The sequence below is a fragment of the Macaca thibetana genome, chromosome 2 (assembly GCF_024542745.1).
Source record: "Macaca thibetana thibetana isolate TM-01 chromosome 2, ASM2454274v1, whole genome shotgun sequence".
Lineage (NCBI taxonomy): Eukaryota > Metazoa > Chordata > Mammalia > Primates > Cercopithecidae > Macaca > Macaca thibetana.
This window is the reverse complement of record NC_065579.1, coordinates 43,122,802-43,137,179: the sequence shown is the minus strand read 5'-3', so window position 1 is coordinate 43,137,179 and position 14,378 is coordinate 43,122,802. Positions and strand designations below refer to the sequence as shown.

Sequence of the window (14,378 nt, the reverse complement as noted above, 5' to 3'; positions counted from 1 at the left end):
ACACGGTCATGCACATGCCTTTATGTGTAGTCTGTAGTGGTTTTTATGCTGCAATGGCAGAGATTATAGGTCTTACAAAGCCTAAAATGTTGGTTTTCTGGCCTTTTACAGAAAATGCTTACTGATCCCCAATCTAGAAGAACTCCACAGTTGTAATTTTTGCCTACTTTTGAGCTGCCTCTGGATAGAACACAGTCTATAAAACCAGCGAGGTTAATAGGATGTCATGGCAAGATTTGCTAACCCCCAGCCCATGAGCCTTCACTGAGGTGTGGAGTTAGAGTCTCCAGGAAGATTTCTAATGGAAACCCCTGCTAGGGGACCTGCTGATAGCTTCTCCCTCCCTGTACCTTCTTAGGTTTTGTAGAAAAAAAGTTTTGTGAAGGGAAAAATGTTCTTGGTACTACCATCTCTCAAGGATTAGAAATGTTTACTTCTGTCACACACCACAAGCTAAAAACAAGGGATGTTTATTTGAAAATATGAAAATTCAATTTGCAGAAGTAGGGACAGGCACATGCAGCATTGGGCTGTTCTCTCCCCACTGACATTGCCAGGATTGAAAATAGCCGTGCTGTTTGTCCTTCAGTCCTGTATTGAACCGGAGCCTCTGAGCTGCATTCTCCTTAGCTTCATGCTTAATGAAGCATAATTTGTATTAATAACAGCTATTAAATCTAGAGTGCTTAATAGGAATTTAGAGTGGAGGGTCTGAGTCACCAAGCTCCTCAAACATGGTCCCCAGAGAGCTGAGCTCAGGCCTGAACACCAGCAGCAATGAATCTTGGGCCTGGTAAGGTGAAGCAGCTGTGTTTAGCAGGAGAAAGGGGGAAAATGAATGAAGAAACAGGACTCAAAACCTCCAACTCAGCCTGGGGTTTTCTCAAGTTCCAGGTTCTGTAATACAAGGGGGTCCCTTATTCATACTATGTCTGCATTCCGGAAAAGGTTGCTGAGTGCTGGAGAACACATGGGCTTGACAATTGTACACACTTGCATTCAGATTTCGTGCTACTCTGTGACCTGGCTTTGGTCTCTTAACCTCTCTGAGCCTCAGGTTTTTTTATCTGAGAAACAAAGGTAATCAAGTGGTGATAACATAATGGGAGTTATTGTGAAGATTAATGGGGGAAAGATGCATAGCAATGAAGATTGGATGTTGGATCTGCATCTCTCTGTTTTCCTGTCCTTCTCTAAACCCAATTATATATTAAATACAGTCTGGAAGGATTTTCATAGAAAATTATTTTGGGAAGCTAAATAGCTTTCTTTTAGACCTGCATTAGCAAAAATGTCTCTGACTTGCTCAAACTTCCCTTTAAACATTGTGTCGTTTGTGATTTGCTTTGTTGTAAATCCCCTGTTTAAATGTTTATCTCCACCCCGACCCCAGGAGCTCCTTAAATGCTGTGAGAAGAAAATGTGTTTTTCTCATCTTTCACTCCCATTGCCTAGGACAGGGTCTGGCCCCAGGTAGGTGTGCGATCAGTTGTGGTTTCTGTCATCACTGCTATTTTACAATTAAGAAAACAGTGTTAAACACAGGGACTTGTGTCTGTTTGGATATTACCGACTGCTTGCCCTTGTTGAGAGGATTAACTATAAAAATAAAGCTCTTGGGCAGGGCTTGTGCCCTATAGTTATTTTTACTAGAAGTGTTCTATAGTATTTATTACAGCAAGAAAAACTGAGTCTCCTTCAGTGCACAGCCGGTAGCTTATTCTGACAGTTGCACATTCAGCATGAATGTCCTTTTCTGCACTGGACTGTGGGTGGGTCTGCGTGGTAGAGGCCTGGCTCCACACATGGCTTCTGCTCAGCACTTGGGTAGAAGGAGACAGCAGCAGAATGTGAGCCTTCAAAGAAATTACCAAGTTGTGCAGCTTGCCTTTGGAAGGGAGTCCATTTGTGGCAATTACAATGTTCTAGGTCCATTTAAATGTGCCCAGGAAAAAAAATAACTTCAACCATCTACTAACATCCTGAAGCAGGAGCATTAATAACAGCCTTGCCTTGAACTTGGGCAGCCAACAGGAGAATACACACAGTGAAGGCCTGACTATGCTAAATCAATATGAGCCTGAGCATCCTCACTGCCCCTTACCTGTGACCTGTGCAAAGAATCAGCCATGGCAGAGGATGAGAGAATTTTCCATTGCTTTAGGGAATGGTGAGACACTTTCCATTTCATGTGCAATTCAACAAGCCTATAAACTGTCCACAGGGCAGGAATGTGCAACATAGGATTCGATTTCAGGTGATTCATCACTTCTGTGTTGCCTTAACTACAATGGGCCAGTTACAGAGGGACTCTTTGCTGGGCCATGTGCATCAAAAACAAAGTTTCTATGATTTCTTACAAAATTAAACATACTTGTACTGTATTATCTCCCAATCATGCTCCTTGGTATTTGCCCAAAGGAATTGTAAACTTATGTCCACACAAAAACCTGCACATAGATCTTTATAGTAGCTTTATTCATAATTGCCAAAATTGGGAAGCAACCAAGATTTCCTTAGTAGATGAGTGGATAAATAAACTGGTACATCCAGATGATGGAATATTACTCAGCACTAAAAATTAGTGTACTGTTAAGCCATGAAAAGACATGCAAGAAACTTAAATGTATATTACTAAGTGAAGCTAATTTTAAAAGGCAACATACTGTGTAATTTTAACTATATGACATTCTAAAAAGGCAAAACTATGAAGACAGTAAAAAGGTAAATGGTTTGGGAGAAAAAATGATGAATAAGCAAAGCACAGAAGATTTTTGGGGGGCAGCAAAACTACTACTCTTATGACACTATAATGATGGATACATGTTACTGTACATTTGTTAAAACCCATAGGATGTACGACATCTTGGTATAAACTATGGGTGGAAATGATGTGCTGATGTAACAAACGTACCACTCTGGTGGGGATGTTGATGATGGGGGAGGCTCTAGATGTGTCTGGGAGAGGGTATGTGGGAAATCTCTCTACCTTCCATTCAGTTTTTCTGTGAACCTCAAACTGCTCTAAAAAGTTGAAGTCCTTGAACACACAAAAAGCCAAACAAAGTTCCCAGGACATTTGCTCATCTGTGGAGTACAGGCTGTTCTGCAGTTTTGCTGACTGACCTGGCAGACTCTGAGGCAGATCCCTCAGCCCTAGGGATGTCCAAACCCTTGGGAAAGAAAGGACTCTCCGTACATAGAGGAATAATCAGAGGCCTAGAGGGTGGAGTGACTTTGGGAGTCACAGAGGCAGGGTGATAGTAACACAGCCAGCTCACTAACTCATCCCTTTCCTTTACTGAGCAAGTCCAAGGTGACAGCACAGGGCTGAGATAGGAGGTAGAAATATGAAAAACAGAGTCCCCACCCACCTGGGAGTAGATCTCGCTACTATGTATCCTTTTAGTGAAAATAATACAAGATCATGAATATAGCTAAAATGTGAATATTTATTTAGCATAAGAAATTACATCAAATTTTACATTTTTAAAAGCTGAAAAGTTCAGAAAAACAATCCTCTACTTGAATTAACTGACACATATCTATATTTGCTATTATATTTTGATAGCATGGTCTTTGATCATCTCTTCATATGACAATGATTTTGTAATGTTCTTTTCCAAGGAGGACCAAAAGACAATTCAATCCTTTCTCTTGTATAGTTTATCATCAAAAATTGCTTTATGTTATTGAGAGTTGGGGAAAGTTTCTTTTATCCTCAGGCATCATTATGGTAATGTCTTGTAAGAGTGAGGATTGTTGTGAATTTGGAGAAAACCTCTACTTTGGATATATGAATTCTGCACTGCATCTCTTCTGCTCTTTTATTTCTTGTTTGATAGTGTGTTGATTCTTATAACCTTTTTATCCCTTCTGTTTTTTTTTAATCTATCTATTTCTGTTTTATGGATATCACAATTCTTTCCTTATCTTCCTCTGTGCCATCAGCTTTTTAAACCATGTGATATAGGAGATTTGGACATTGTGAAGCCTTTGCTAGTCTCTCAGTTGATATTTTTGGCTTCCACTAGGATGCTTCCTTTCTGTTATATTTGAGTTTTGTGGTGATAATTAATTCCAAAAACATACAATATTAATCTGAAATTAAGGCACACACAAAAGAGTTCAAATACATGTTTAACATAGTACCCTGTGAACTTACTTTTATACTACATACATTGTGTAGCAATTTTGCCAGACTGGTTTCTTCAGATCATCTTCCTGCATTGGTGATGATTTTGTATGCTGTTTTATCTGAATCTTTCAGGTTTGGGGAACACAAATTGTTTCAGATGCACCAAGATCTGTCCTGATCCATAGGGATGTTTAAAACATGCTACTTCCCATATAAACATGTTCTCTGTTTGTAGCATTGTTACAGGTTTGTACCCTATAGCACAAGAATGATGACACAATTTATTTTGTGGCATTCCCATAAAAAATTTTTAAATGTGTGCCAAATGTATAATTCCGTATGTGACATTATTGAATATATTCCTGAAAAGAGAGGCATTTTCAATCTAGATGTGGAAGAACATAGAAGTCTTTGCTAGTAATTTTATTCTTCCTGTGATTTTAAGAATATTACACAGATAAGCTTCCAGCTCTGAGCGTTTTAAACTTTGCTTATCTTCCACCTCCAGGTGCTATAGAGCATGTTCATATCACAACACAATCTCTGGCCCTGCACTTTTGTACATGATACTGGGGGGGGTCTGTGCATTAGACAGTAAGAATATTCCACAGAAGTTAACCGTGAAGCACTTTTGTAAAATACCCCCACTGACCCCAAATTAAACCTATCCCACAACCATTTCAGTGCCCCCATATGAAAGGAAGTGACATAGAGGGGAAGTCAGGTAGAAAAAGATGACATTTTTAATGGGTTGTGTTTGAATCTTTTTGACAAATCATATGACCATGGGAAGACAGTGTTGAGGATTGTGTTCTCACTGAATGAGGACATTGTTATGGCTCCTCTAAGAGCCTTGGGAAGGAGCTGGGCGAGTGAGGAGCCTGAAGCTTGAGCATCCTCAGATTCATGGAGAATCTACCTCTGTCCCTGCCCATAGAAAGCTCATAGAGTTGGGAGTGAGGAGGATAGATAGGCTAGTAGACAGGCAATGACAGGGTAATTCTATTGTTCCACTTTAGGGAAGCACAGGGAAGTGGAGCATCAGAGGGGAGAAGCCTGGGTCAGCTTGGAGGGCAGAGAAGGCATCTTCAGGGAAGTAGTGGCCATGCTGAAACCTGAATGATGACTAGTGCTTAGCCAGATGAACTGGATGAGAAAGGCATTCAGATGCAGGGCATAGCATGAACAACGGTCCAGAGATGAGGGTGCAAGCAGGGTCCAGGGATGCACAGGGAGTTCAGTACAGCTGGAACTCAGATGCCAGGGAGAGGAGTAGGGAGAAAAGAGGCTCCATTACAAAAATGTAATCACAGGGCATGAGATCACAGGAAACCTGGAGTACTATGCTAAGGGGACTCAATCCTGGGCGATGGGGAGGCATTGAAGGATTTAGGTGAGACTGGCATTTAGGAAGCTCACTTGAAGCAGTGTTGAATGGATAGGAGTGGGGAAGACTGGAGCTGGTGCAGAAATATGCGTAAGTATAGCTGTGTGTGAAAAGAGAAGGCCCGAGTTTAATGGGAAAACTAAGGAGTGGGGGGTGGGAGGAAACTTGATGAGTGAGGATTTCCAAGGATAATATTCTAGATGTGTGGGTTGATGACAATGTTGAGAAAGGGACAGAGGAAGAGAAGCAGGCTTGTTGGGGGGAAATGATGAACTTCTTGAGGTTCTTACCAGACACCTAAGTGGAGATGCCCTGTGGGCACCACATGCGCCCACACTGCTGATGAGAGATCTGCCATAGTGGGGGAGATTTGGAAGTCAATGAAGCCACAGATGGGGATGAGTTTTTCAAAGAAGAAAGTGTGGAGTGAAAGGGTTAGGAACATAGAACCAAACCCTGAGACCCACTCCACTGAAGGCAAAGAAGAGGAGGAGTATACAGAGAAGACAATAAGTGGTCAAAATGTAGGAGGAAGATTGGTCTCCAGGGGTGGGGGGGTTCCTGAATTTGAGCATGAATTTTAGTGCAGAATAGATCAGACAGAGCTTTCAAGAAACACTTGGTGGTTGGTGAAGACCAAATAGTGGCGAGTGTGTTTTACATTTTAGAGTTCCAGGTAAGTTTCATTCTTGGTATCATCTGGTTATGGTATATAATTTGGAAGAAAAAAACTACTTTCATTTGCTTTTTATTTTTTCTCGGAAAGACTTGAAGAAACACAAAACCATAGGACTTCCAGTATGTGATGCAGACATTCCATACGATTAGTACAGAACATAGACAAATTGAAGATATTGAGTTTTGCTTGAAATTATCTCTGTGAACTAAAATGTAAACCTAGATTTTCCATATGCATGTGTATTTATTAATGACATTATTTAACTCTTATTCTAGATAGTTTTGTGTTGAACTCTATTTAGATGAGTAGAGACATACTAATTATCTCAGTTAATTAGCCAAAATAATTCTACATACTTTAACACATCAAAGATTTATTTCCCATTCATGGTTTATATTTACTGTGGGTCAGTTGGAGTTATGCTCCACATGGTCACTCAGGAATCCACTCAGCGATCCACTCTGACATGGGTCCACCATCTTTTTTTTTTTTTTTTTTTTTTTTTTTTTGAGATGGAGTATTTTTAGTAGAGATGGGATTTCACCAAGTTGGCCAGGCTGGTCTCAAACTCCTGACCTCAGGTGATCCACTCGCCTCAGCCTCCCAAAGTTCTGGGATTACAGGCGTGAGCCATTGCACCTGGCCAGGTCCACCATCTTAAAACTGCACCATCCTCAGCAGGGTAAAGAGAGAGATGCTGTATTACATCCTGGCTCTACTGTGCTTTGTCTGGGAAGGGGCACATACCACTTTGATCCACAGCACATTGGCCAGGACTAAGCATGCAGTCTCATCTAATTGCATGGAGGAGCACAATTCCTCCATGGCAGGTGGTACAGTTCTCTGCCACACTCGATAATTGTATAAATCCAGGACCCCAGAAGATAGAAGGCAGCAAAATACAAGGAGATCAATGATACCTTGCAATTAGTATTAACAGTGTTACCAAAATACTTTTCTTAAAAATTATCTAAACCAAGTATGCACCTATATAATTTTACAATATCTAGTTTCATTAGAAGCAACTTATTTTTTAAAACCCAGTTATTTGGATTTTGAAATATTATTTGTAATATTAATTGTAATACCACATTAACATTACATTTATATATTTTCCAGTATCAATTTAATTAAGTGTAACTAGACTATATTTTATTGTTGTTTTTATATGAAAATAAGTATAAGAAATGTAGAAAATTGCAGTCATAAAAAGTTTCAGTTACTTTGCCTCTGCTGTAAAACCTAATCTTGGTATAATTAAAATATGTCATGATATAGTTCTATCTTTGCTTTCTGCAGAAACTGCGCAAATGCTAGAGAGATAAATCACACAGTCACTTACAAAGAATTGAATTTCAACAAAAAGATTACCAATAGATGTTTTTTTCTCATTTCAATTTATAAGGAAATTGCTAGACTATGAAAAGTTAAATTTCCCAGTTTTATTATACAGTATGTTTTTATTTCTTTTGAACTAAAGCATTCAATAAAAAGTTCCCAAGTTTGAAATTACCAATCATTTAGAGAAAATAAAGCTCATGTGTAAGATTTGTTTTCTTAAAAGACAAGTTAGGGAATCGTTCTGTTTTCATTTCTTGGTTCAGATTCTACAACTTCATGGTGGAAATTTTATCCTTGAAAGAACTTCTAATGTCATTTTATGTTTATCTTAAGTTTCTATTTTTATACCTTAGTATAATTTTAGAGTGTTGCCAGTTTCATAGCATATTAATTACTTTCTTTTTAAAAAATTATATTTAAAAATAAAATTTGTAATTAAAGCCCAGTTTGATTATAATAGCATTCTATTTCCTGATTTTGAATTTATCATGAAATTGATAAAAATTATAGCTTGTAGCTGTTTACAAACACTTGTATGTATTGCACTTTTTCCTGGTTAGGACATATTTATTTCTCAAGCAGACTTTTAAAAAATGTTTTCATCTTTTTTTAAAAAAATAAACTTTTATTTGAGGTTCAGAGTTACACATGCAAGTTTCTTATATAGGTAAACTTCTGTCATGGGGGTTTGTTGTACAGATTATTTTGCCACCCAGGTACTAAGCCCAGTGCCCAATAGGTACTTTTTTCTGATCTTCTCCCTCCTTCCAAGCCCCTCTTTGTGTCCATGCATTCTCATCATTTAACTCCCACTTATAAGTGAGAACATGCAGTATGTGGTTTTCTGTTCCTGTGTTAGTTTGCTAAGAATAATGGCCTTTAGCTCTATCCAAGTTCCTGCAAAAGACATAATCTCTTCCTTTTTTTTTTTTTTTTTTTTTTTTTTTTTTTGAGACAGTCTTGCTCTTGTCTCCCAGGCTGGAGTGCAATGGTGTCATCTCTGCTTACTGCAACCTCTGCCTCCCAGGTTCAAGTGATTCTCCTGCCTCACCCTCCTGAGTAGCTGGAATTACAGGTGCCCTCCACCACACCTGGCTAATTTTTTGTATTTGCAGTAGAGACTGGGTTTTGCCATGTTGGCCAGGCTGGTCTGGAACACCTGACCTTAGGTGATCCACCTGCCTCAGCCTCCCAAAGTGCTGGGATTACAGGTGTGAGCCACCACACCCAGCCCAATCTCTTCCTTTTTTATGACTGCATAGTATTCTATGGTGTATATGTCCCAAGCCCTCCCTCCCTCCCTCCCTCCCTCTCTGTCTCTCTCCCTCCCTCCCTCCCTCCGTCTCTCCCCCTCCCTCCCTGTCTCTCCCCCTCCCTCCCTCCCTGTCTCTCCCCCTCCCTCCCCCCCTCCCCCTCCCTCCCTGTCTCTCCCCCTCCCTCCCTCCCTCCCCTCTCCCCCTCCCTCCCTTCCCCGTCTCTCCCCCTCCCTCCCTCCCCCTCCCTCCCTCTCTCCCCCCTCCCTCCCTCCTCCCTCCCTCCCTCTCCTCTCTCTCTCTCCCTCCCTCTCCCTCCCTCCCTCTCTCTCTCCCTTCCCTCTCTCTCCCTCCCCTCTCTCTCTCTCTCTCTCTCTCTCTCTCCCTCTCTCCCCTCTCTCTCTCTCCCTCTCTCTCTCCTCCCTCCCTCCCCCTCTCTCCCTCCCTCTCTCCCTCTCTTTTTCTCTCTCTTTCTCTTTCTCTCTCTTTTTCTTGCAGACTTTCCCTCTTGCTGCCCAGGCTGAAGTGCAGTGGCACGATCTCAGCTCACTGCAACCTCCGCCTCCCAGGTTCAAGCGATTCTCTTGCCTCAGCCTCCCAAGTAGCTGGGACTACAGACACACACCACCAGGCCTGGCTAATTTTTGTATTTTTAGTAGAGACGGAGTTTTACCACGTTGGCCAGGCTGGTCTCGAACTGCTAACCTCAGGTGATCCACTTTCTTTATCTAATCTGTCATTGATGGGCATTTATGTGATTCCATGCCTTTGCTATTGTAAATAGTGTTGCAGTGAACATACATGTGCATGTGTCTTTAAGCTAGAATGATTTCTATTCCTTTGGGTGCATACCCAGTAATGGAATTGCTGGGTCAATGATAGTTCTGTTTTTAGTTCTTTGAGGAATCACCACATTGTGAAGCTGACTTTTTAAAAGAAGTTTTAAAAATACACTTTTATAAATAGAGTTTTAGATTTTTGATTTCGTATTTTGTATTGGATATTCAGGAGAAACTCTTACTTATCAGACAGTCTTTTTTCCCCCTCAACTTAATTTCTGAATATCATTTTAAAACTATAAATTTAAATTACTTTGCAAGACATTTATATAAATTATAGAACACTAAGTTCATGACTTTCTCCACCACCCCCACTTTTTAAAGAAAACAGAAGTCCTTGTATTTGAAATTGTGCAGAAAGATTAACATGGTATCAGGAATCCATTTGTCTGCAAATAATAGAAAACCAACTAACAATGACTAACAGATAAGAAGTAGGGTAGGGTTGGCGGGTAGCAGGGAGTCCAGGCTGTTCCTGTGGCTCGGCAAAGCCACCAGAATTCAGCTCCTTTAAATCCCTCTGTGTTGTCACCCTCAATGTGCAGACTTTCTGCCTCAGTCTTGGTGTGCCTTGTGGTTACGAGGTGGCTGCTGCCCTTCAAACCTCTCATCCATGGTCCAGGCAGAAATAAGGAGGAAGGCGGAAAGCAAAAGGCTACCTCTCAACAAAGCTTTCTTTTATATTTCAGACAAAACTTCTTCCTCAGGGCCACCTACATCTTATTGCCATACTGAATTAAATCACTATGCCTAGCAGCAAGGGCAGCAGGGAGGCGAAATAGTTTTAACTGTTTTGTTAGTAAGAAAGTGGAAATGGATACTAAATAGGCAATTAGGGTTATCTCATGAACTTAAGTGAGTTAAAATAAAGCCATTTGTATAATTAAAAACTTAATATAACTGCATATATTTGACCAGCACATGAGAAATATTGGATTTTTATTCATAATTGGCCTCATTTTAGCTTCCACCCCTATAAAGAAAGCCACATTTGAGTATTTCTCACCCGGGTATTTCTTCTTATTTTTTAAAATGATGTTTGATTATTTAAGAAATAAAATGAGGAGTACTCTTGGTTAATTCCTGAGGTACGCAGGCAGATGTAACAGATCTAATTAAGGAAATGCAGAAACCTAAACACACAAACCCAAATATATACAATGAGTACCAGATGACGAAATGTTATGTCTCTTAGTTTTGTCCTATGACATGTTTTAATTCCTTTTAAAATTTAATTTCCTTGCATGAACTTGCTCCTATAAAGTCCAAAGCAAGTGTTCCTGATTGGCACATAGCTCTTTTCCAACTGGTTCCATCTCCTGGCTCTGCCATCTTTGACACATGGCTTCCAAGGCTGCATGTTGATCTACGTACCTTCCACCTCATCATTCATCCTCCATTTCCTCAATTCCTTGTACTGCAAATGCTGCTATAGCAAACATGCCCATTTACCACGTGCATCTGAGAAAACTTCCCTGGGGGTTGTTCAGAAGGGAATTCCTGGGTCCTGGTTAATGGTGCTGGTTTGGTTTCCAGCATGGCCGCCCCTGTCTGTGTTCCCACCAACGGTGCACAGAGGTTCCAAGTTCCACCAACTTTGATGCTATCCAGCTGTCCAGTTTTGTTAATCTGATGGGTCCATAATGTCGGATTTTGGTTTAAATTTGCATTTCTAAAATTAATGAGTTTGAGAAATCTTTATATGCTTTTTAGCATCTTGAGTTTTCCCTTCTGTTAATTGTTTGTTCATTTTATTTGTCCATTTTTCTATTGGGTTCTGAAAAAAACATTTCTGATCTCTTTTTAGCTGATAAACAAGTCTCATATATAGATTTTTATAATTAGAGTTTAAGCAGCTCTCTCTGAAGTGTGGATTTCTGTTCAAAATATTTCAAGTGTTAACTAACCATTTCTCCTTATTCTATCTCTCACACACATATGTACAATGCTATTTATAATGAAGTAAATTTGAAGAAATTATCACTTTGATTATGTAACAATCTGTCTAGTTAGTTTTTAACTAAGGATTTCTTTGGAGTAGTTAATTTAGTTTTAAACTATCACTGTTTTCTTTATGCCTACTATAAATCTTTTTACATCTAAATGTACAAAAACATACAGTTTTTTTTTTTTTTTTTTTTTTTTTTTTTTACCGTTTCTGGGTTAGAACTCTCATAGTAAATTAAACCTATAAAAAAACTGAAGAAGGTGGGAGGGCTAGTTTTCTTTCTTCTACCTGCCTCCCTCCCTCCCTCTCTCTCCATCCATTCCTCTCTTTCTCCTTCCCTCTTTCCTTCTCTCTCTGTCACTCTCTGGTGTATTAGTCAAAATAAGAGTCCTGGAAATTTGGAGCTCTATGATTTTGGGGATGTTTTGAAGGTGTACACTTTTGCCTAAAGCAGAATGTCCCATTTGAGGGAAATACTTTTTATCCCAGAGAACATAAAGGCATAGCCATAGGATGTCCACACAAACTGCACCATTATCCTGGTTGAGGTGGGGGCGTCCTTGGACTCTCCCTTCATACTTAGCCTCTCACCCAGGAGAAGAACACCCCCAGGCTGGTCTGCCTTAGCTCTCCCAGGAGATGTTTATGTCAGGGGAAGAATACATTCAAATCAATCTGTCTTGTGTTAAGATTTCACTGTGTACAGACGAGATCCTCCAGGGGTCCTTATTTCAGAAGCCCAGCTTGCCTTCATGATGGGCTTACAGTGCAGGCTGAGCATGCACCCTCACCCCCAGAAAAATCTGGAGGTTCCGCCTAAGCCAGCACACAGTTCTGAAACTGTTACCTTAAATTTCTGTTTTCAACGAGAAGTGTCTAGTCCTCAATGCACCTGGGGAGACACACTCATCAACACCTTTATCCTTGAGTCTAGACACAGTATTTACTTTTTTCTTGCCTGAATCTGGCAGCCAAACCTGTTCAGGCGTGCTGGACACACATACAGATTGCACATTTGTGGAAACCTTCATCAGGGTTTCCTAGTAGCAAGTCATCTGTCCCATGGCCTCTCTGTCAAACAGTCTCTCTGTTGGAGACACCTCATAGTGGAAGAACCAGCTTCTAGTATTTGGGCCAAAATCTGTTAGAAGCAGGCTTTAATCATAGAATTCTAGCTACTGTTGAGAGATGAGTACACAGAGGGCCTTTTTAATCCAAGTACTCTCGTACCAAGTGACAGAGTTAACATATTTTTATAAAGTGCAAATTACTTTATCATTTATTAACAGAAGGAAAGGATACAATGCAGTTTTCCCATTCCTTAAATGTCTTGTCAGAGGAAGCTTGTGGCTGCTCATCACTAGTGAGGCAGATAAATAGCTACATTTTTCAGAAGGCCACCTGCTCATTGCGGTCACTTCTCACCTTCCAGCTGCCTTACCCGCTGCTTAGCTACGTCTGTTAGATGCATAGGCGAGCTCTGGAATGCAGAATTCCACATAGGCAAGGAATGGTGTGGATGTGTCTGTTGTATGTAGGTTATAGCCAGCTCATTAACAGGGTTGGGAGCCATGCAGTGGGTTTCACTTTTATCTTGAAGTCATGAAACTCTTAGTAGATTTTGAGCAGGAGATCAGCATATCCTGAGTGATACAATCTGAGCCCATTTGGAAATATCCTCATGCCTAGTCTACACACACTCACTGGTTGTCTTTCAGGTGGCTCATCCAAGCTGAGACATGGTGCTTCAAGAGGTGAAACCACAGGGAGAGTTTGAAGTGAAAGTCATAAGGGAAGAAATGGAGAGAAGCAAGTTGGAGATCTTTCTAGATCACCATCCCATATTGGTACCCATGCCTCAGTTTATTTCTGCTGGAGAAGATGATTCTAGAAGCTCAGGTTCTCTGTTCTCTCCATGATCCTGTGAGCTGTCTAATATCCCTCCATAAAAGCCTGCTGTCTTAAGCTAGCTAAAGATGACTTTCTTGTTTGTAGCTAAGAACTTTCACCAATACACATCCCTTTCTCCCTCTCTCTCAACTTACTCCTCACTTCTTTAGGGTAATGTAAATTTAAAGTAATCAGGCTTTCCTGATTATGGCAGTTCACCCTATTATAGAGGCTCACAGCTCCAGATGTTTCTCCTTTATAGTGCTTATTGTAAGTGCAACTATATACTTATTTATAGGATTATTTAATAATCCTTTCTTTCCACTAGAGGAGAAATTCAGTGAGGGCAAGAACCTGGTACTGTAGGTATCTCTGGTGCTTAGCACAGGGTATGACTCACAGGAGAAACAGAGTTACAGTAGTTGTGGAACACCTTTGGCAATGAATAGTTAATGAATAAGGACTTCAGGTTGCTCGACGTTTCCAGGGTCCTTGTGGATTTCAGGTCATGGAAATGGTCAGTGACCTTGAGGATGGTGTTACTGCTCTGGGAGAGGAGACACATTTGCCCTTATTTCTAACTCTGTATTTCCACATACTTTGCACTCCTGCTGTTTTTTAGTCTCTCTCTGGCTTTTTATTAAAAAAATTTTTGGAACTGTACTTGTATAACCAGGGCTTTTCAGTTCCTATCTGTTGTATGTTTGGGAACTGATTGTAGCTCAAGGTGCTAAAAAGGAAAATGGCAATTGTCACTGGGTTGTAGCACTGTACACTCTGCTTTCTTAAAATCAACATTTTACTCTTCAAGGCTGATTATTCCCTAGTGGTTTGGGTAGATATTTGGCTCAGGGATACAACCACAGTATTCAGAATGTGACATCTGTGATGGAATCTGGGCTC

The 14,378-nt window shown here is 40.4% G+C and overlaps 1 long non-coding RNA gene across 3 annotated transcripts in view; it reads left to right on the top strand.

The window, feature by feature from the left end:
• LOC126948205 (uncharacterized) overlaps positions 1-13,827 on the top strand; it is a 98,554-nt gene extending 84,727 nt beyond the window's left edge. The window contains exon 4 of one of the 3 annotated variants that reach the window (XR_007723360.1): positions 13,304-13,827. This is a non-coding gene — a long non-coding RNA (uncharacterized LOC126948205). Of the gene's footprint in view, positions 1-111; positions 538-1,393; positions 1,477-13,303 lie in introns of those variants that run through there. The other 2 variants (XR_007723359.1, XR_007723358.1) reach the window with 2 other exon arrangements.
• Positions 13,828-14,378: the final 551 nt, after the last annotated feature.